Here is a 5588-nt window from a genome sequence, read left to right as displayed (position 1 = left end):
AAGAACCAAAACATACATGCTGAGAGAAACAGAAATTTGAAACCAGAAAGAAGGAAAAAGATGAAGAGAGTAGCTGTCTGTTGGCTTCCCAGTTCCCATGAGGTGTCTAACTTTATAACCTGTACTTTGATTCTGTGAGTTTTTCTGTAGTTTTAAAATTAACTCCTTTTTTGGCTTGAGTGAGTGGTGCAACTTTGTTCCCTCCAAAAGTCATATGCTGAAGCCCTAACCCTCAGTACCTCACAATGTGACTGTGTTTGGAGACAGGGCCTTTTAACAGGCATTGAAGTTAAAATGAGGCATTGGGGGTGGGTCCTAACCCAATCTGACTGATGTCCTTCAGAAAAGACATTAGGCTGGAGAGAGAGACCAAGGATGAATGAGGCCACCGGAGAGTGGTCATCTGCAAGCCAAAGAAGGAGGTCTTGGGGAAACAAAACCTGCCAGCACCCTGATCTGGGGCTTCTACCTTCCAGAACTGTGAGAAAATATATTTCTGGTGTTTAAGCACCCTGCCTGTGATATACTTATTGCATGGAAGTCCTGGTGAACTACTACAGCAAGTTCAAGTGAGTTTCAGGGCTTTTAATTGTATGAACAGAAGACTTAGACTTAATTGGATCCAAGGATAAGAATATGTATTATTTCCCATCACTAGAAACCAGGAGGAAAAGAGCTCCGGGGTTGGTTACTTCAGAGATTCATGACATTGTCAAGGATCTATGTTCTTTGCATGTTTCCGCTTCACCATTCTCATGTCGGTATGTCAGCTCTGACCTGAGGCTGGATCCCCTCATGTTGACAAGATAGATGCAACATTGCCAGACATGATATTGCCTAGAAGAAAAAATTATTGTGTCTTTTTGAATGTTTGTTTTTAACAGCAAGGAAACCTTTCTCAGAAGCCCTGCTACACTCTTGTTTATGTCTCATGGGCCCAAAAAGCATAACAGCCAATGAAAATGGGTCTGTCATGATAGCATCCATCCTGAATGAATATGGCCCCGTGGAGGATGGTGGGACCTACATAAAATGGAGGTAGGGTTGCACAAGGAGAAGGGAGAATGAATTTGGAGTAGGTAGCCAACAGTGTCTTCCAGGTTTCTTTTACCAAGATTTCCTAGACAGCAATTATATGCACAAGATTATCACGGAAAATTTTGACAGATGTGTGGCTGAAAGAGAGATCCTTTTTTTAATGTCGCTCAAATGGCTAAAGGTCTCATGTCACATGGCTTAAATTAGAGCTATAAGGCAGTAAAATCATAGACATCCAGGTCAGATTATGGGGACCTTGAATGTTAGGGGGAGGGAAGAATATGAAATTGAAAAATATATAGTAAAATCTTAATCTAATAGGAGGCAAAGATATTTCAGGAAGATTGATCCACCACTGATTTCGGAAAACAATTCACAGGTAGATTAACTAAACAGCATACAGAGACCAGACTCCATTTTGGATTCATTCGCTTTCCTTCCACCAATGTCTACTGAGCCTATGCCATGTGGCAGGCCCTATACTCAGCCACAGAAATCACGGGATGAGCAAAACAGATATGGTGCCTTTCCGTGTGTGCCATTTCAAGTGAGGGGGAACTGTATTGACCAGGGTGGGCTAGGCTGCAGTAACTAGGCAACGCTGCTATCTCATGGCTCAACACCATGGAGATAGATCTTTGCTCATGTACATTCTGAGGCTTGAATGGCCCTCCTCTGTCTTCTACCTGTGGCATCTGGACTGCCTGGCCACCAAGCACACCACAGCAGGGCAAGAGAGGTGCATGGAGAAGATGTAGGAAGAGTACCAGCTTTTAGTTGTCTCAGCCTTGAAGAGACACACACGTCTGCTGGGGGTCCACTGCCCAGAACTGGCCATGTGACCGCTCACCTACTGGCAGGACAGGTTGGGGAATCCATGGCGGAGGCCGGGGAGCAGCACGTGGACATTTAGTACACAGCAACTGTCTCTGCCACAGGATTTTATAATAAATACCTCAGGTAAAGACTTGTTTCTTCTTCATCCGCTTATGAAGTTGTACTAAACAAGGGGTGGTTATAGAAACATCATTTTAATGACAACTTCTGCTTGAGGAGAAAAAGATTCATATTAACCTCGCTCTCAGACAGTGGGTATTAGGAAGAGACGGGGAGTAACAGGTCAGTAGTAAAGCAAGGTGACACTTTTATTTTTTTGCCCTGCAGTGATGCAGTGGAAAGAAGAGACCTCAATTTGCATCTCCGCTCCTATGTGCCACTTTTGTGTCCTTAAGCAAGTCATTTAACCCCTGTTTGCCCACTTCTTCAACTAAAAAAGAAGGGGAATTACAATCTCCCTCAGAGAGATGTCATGAGGATTAAAATTTAAAAAATATACATATGCAAATGCAAATGTCTACATTGTGCCTCAACGGGCACAGGGTATAAACTCGTAAACTGTGAATGAATCTGCTGTAGATGAGTTAAGGCAAACTTGAGATCAGAGCACGCAGCCATGTTTTTCATGTCATTCTCCCTCAAATCTAACTCGGCTGCCTGGCCCTCAAGACTCCATGGTGCTTCCGGTCTCCTGCCATCTGTTCCCTGGGCAACTTCCCGGCGTCTCATCTCACCAACCCCTTCTCTTCCACACTCACTCGCTGCTCCCGCTGAACAATTTTACTAGTTTTCAGACTTTCACTAAGTCTCTCAAAAACACCCAACACAATGACAACAAAACCTCTTCCCGGGTCACTGACCACCTTATTGGAAAATACAGGCCATTCCCTGCCAGGGGGATCATCCTTTCTGTCCCATTGGCATCAGGCTTGGCCATCTCACTGGCTTTGACCAGTGTCACGGGTGGGAGCGATGCGAGCAGACACTTGGGAACACCATGGCATGCTTTCACGATCTCTTTTGCCTCTGCCACAAGACAGCCTCAGTCCTGAGATGAAAGTGTGGAGCAGGGTGGCAGCTGGCTCTTGGTAGGCAGAAATGTGGGTGACCAACAGCCCTTTGTGCTGGTAGCCTACTAACGTATTAGGGGGTGTTTGCTACAGTAGCATAATCAGTCCAAGAAGCGGCCAATATGACCTCATATCCCCACCACCCATATGACCTCTTCTCTTTCGTTAACTGTGTTGGAAACCTCTCTTCCCCTAGGGTACTTTTCCATCCCCCTTGCCTCCCCTAAATGCTTTTTACTTTGAAATGTCTTCACTAGGAAGCTTCCCCTGATCATCCTGATCGTAAATGATCTCTCCTTTCTCTACGCAACATCCTAACATGTTATCTGGGATACCTGTAAATAAATGTTTGCTGACTCCATCAAGGAAGGAATGCTTCTCCCATGACATGAGGAGAAAATTTCATTATTATAATACTTTCCCCGTGTCTTAAAATCTTCAGGGTAGACATTGGTCACACTTTTTCTTTTTACATTTCTGGAACCCTAGCGCCACATACTTACAAAGGTAGAGGAAGAATCTGTTGAACAATAACTGACAGGAGTTTCAGTTTTGGGTAGGATGGAGGGATCACAGGCTGAAAGCAGCTATAATACTTGGGACTTCAAGCACAACAGTGGAAACTCGTTTGGTGGTGTTTCCAGATTACGAGAGCTTAATCTTTCAGGGCAACAATAGCTGACAAGTGGCTTCGGACTGCAGAATGGGTTTCTTTAGACCAATTAAATGCAAAAACCGCTTTCTCTGGGCCTGAGAATTGGCCATTCCCAGAGATGTTAACCAGAAGGTTGGACCTTTAATGGTCATAATTTTGTTGTTGTGTGGGTATGTGAATGACCAACAAGACTTTGTAGTAATCTCTCCAGATTTCTGGCTGCAGCATCCCCAGTGAAAGGTGGGGAGGGACACATGATGAAAGACCCCAGGGGATCAGAAGGAAAAGAAAAGGTGAGGAGAGTTGGCCAATCCTGGTCAGGGTAGTGTTTGCATGGCAGTCTGCATACCTCGTGACACTGGCTTCATTTTCCAGCGAAAACGGTATCTTTTGAAGAACAGTAGAGAGTCCTTCTTGAGCAACCAGTCACATATTCCTGGGGAAAAAGAAAAGAGTTGAAGACATGGCGGCACTGGACAGGTAGGACAACAAATGAACAACCTGAGGAGAAAAAAACCAGTTACCTGTAGATTTTAATTTAAGGACGAGAAGGATCCAGGACACTCGTGGAATGTGTTGTGGATGAAGGAAGGAGGAATCCCAAAGGAGAAAAAGAAGGCAGTAGGTGGTAGCAGAGGCCAGCCTTAGGACCAGCCACGCAAGTTATGAGGGTGTCCCTTGTTACTAGTGATTCTACCTGAAGATGTTTCAGTCCGCCACCATCATGGTTTTCATGTCCTGCCCGCCCTGGGTTTCTGCACTGTGTGGGCTGAGGTGAGCTGGGGGACCAGAGGGGGAATGAGAGTACGACTTTTCAGTGCACAACTCAGGTCATGATCCCAGGGGCATGGAATTGAGCCGTGCATGGAGCTGAGCATTCGAGCCCTGCATCGGGCTCCTTGCTGAGAGTAGAGCCTGCTTGAGATTCTTTCTCTTTCTCCCTCTGCCCCTCTCCCCCGCTCTCTGTCTCTCTCTTGAATACATAAGTTAATTTTTTAAAAAGGCATTTTTTGGGGGCACCTGGGTGGCTCAGTTGGTTGAACGTCCGACTTCCGCCCAGGTCATGATCTCACATTTCATGAGTTCCAGCCCCGCGTCGGGCTCTGTGCTGACAGCTCGGAGCCTGGAGCCTGCTTTGGATTCTGTGTCTCCCTCTCTCTCTGCCCCTCCCCTACTCTCACTTCGTCTCACTCTCAAAAATAAATAAATGTAAAAAAAAATGTAAAAAAAAAAAAAAGACATTTTTCAATTCCCAAAGCTCTAGTTCAAAATTTTAAATATTTTCCTTTTCTTCAACAAGTTGTTGACATAGGACACACTGAGTAGATAAAACTAAATGATTTTACAGCTGGCTTTAAAAAGACAAACTCTTTTGCTAACTAGCCTTACTTCTTTAAACATGCTTTTAAAAAAAAAAAGTACAAATCCTCTGACCTAACTTGTAAAACATTTAATATTTTGGATATGCGGCTTTAATGACCATCTAAAAGTCAGGCCGGCTGGACAATGGGGAGCTGCTGGAGTATTATTCATCCTTCACAAAGCCACGAGGTGGCTCTTTCTCCTGGGTCAAGAGGTCAAGCTCCACAGCATTAATTTCGCTGAGTTTCTTTGTTATAAAGAACCAACAAGGTCATTTATTTTCATTTTCTTGTTTCTAATTGCGTGCATGTACTCCCAAGGATGAACTCCATAAACAGGTGGTGGGAATGCTGGGGAGAAAGCTCGAAACTGTTCCAGAAAAGAGGGCATGTCCCACTCTGGCGAAACAGTTTGATGAGTTAGAGATTTCGTCACTGCAGGATACGCACCTGTGCTATTACTCGAAAAGCAAACACTCATCTGTTTGGCACGCACAGATCTATGTAAATTAGGGGAGATTATTTTGCTGCTAGTCCTTGGCTGTTTTGTGATCAAATGCAATTGTTTCTCATTTCTTAAGAAACAGAATCTCTATTAGACTCCGTTCTCCCCCCAGTTATTTTGAC

At 44.5% G+C, this 5588-nt stretch overlaps 1 long non-coding RNA gene across 1 annotated transcript; it reads right to left on the bottom strand.

Annotated features, from left to right (window-relative positions):
* Positions 1-616: 616 nt before the first annotated feature.
* Positions 617-4502, bottom strand: LOC122495178. The gene is made up of 2 exons (XR_006300358.1): positions 3950-4502; positions 617-837 (listed from the first exon to the last, which is right to left on the bottom strand). It is a non-coding gene; the product is annotated as an uncharacterized LOC122495178 (long non-coding RNA).
* Between the last annotated feature and the right edge of the window lie 1086 nt (positions 4503-5588).

This window comes from Prionailurus bengalensis, chromosome E2, assembly GCF_016509475.1.
Source record: "Prionailurus bengalensis isolate Pbe53 chromosome E2, Fcat_Pben_1.1_paternal_pri, whole genome shotgun sequence".
Taxonomy (NCBI): Eukaryota; Metazoa; Chordata; class Mammalia; order Carnivora; family Felidae; genus Prionailurus; species Prionailurus bengalensis.
Note: the sequence above shows the minus strand (reverse complement) of the source record. Positions and strands in the feature narration are given on the sequence as shown.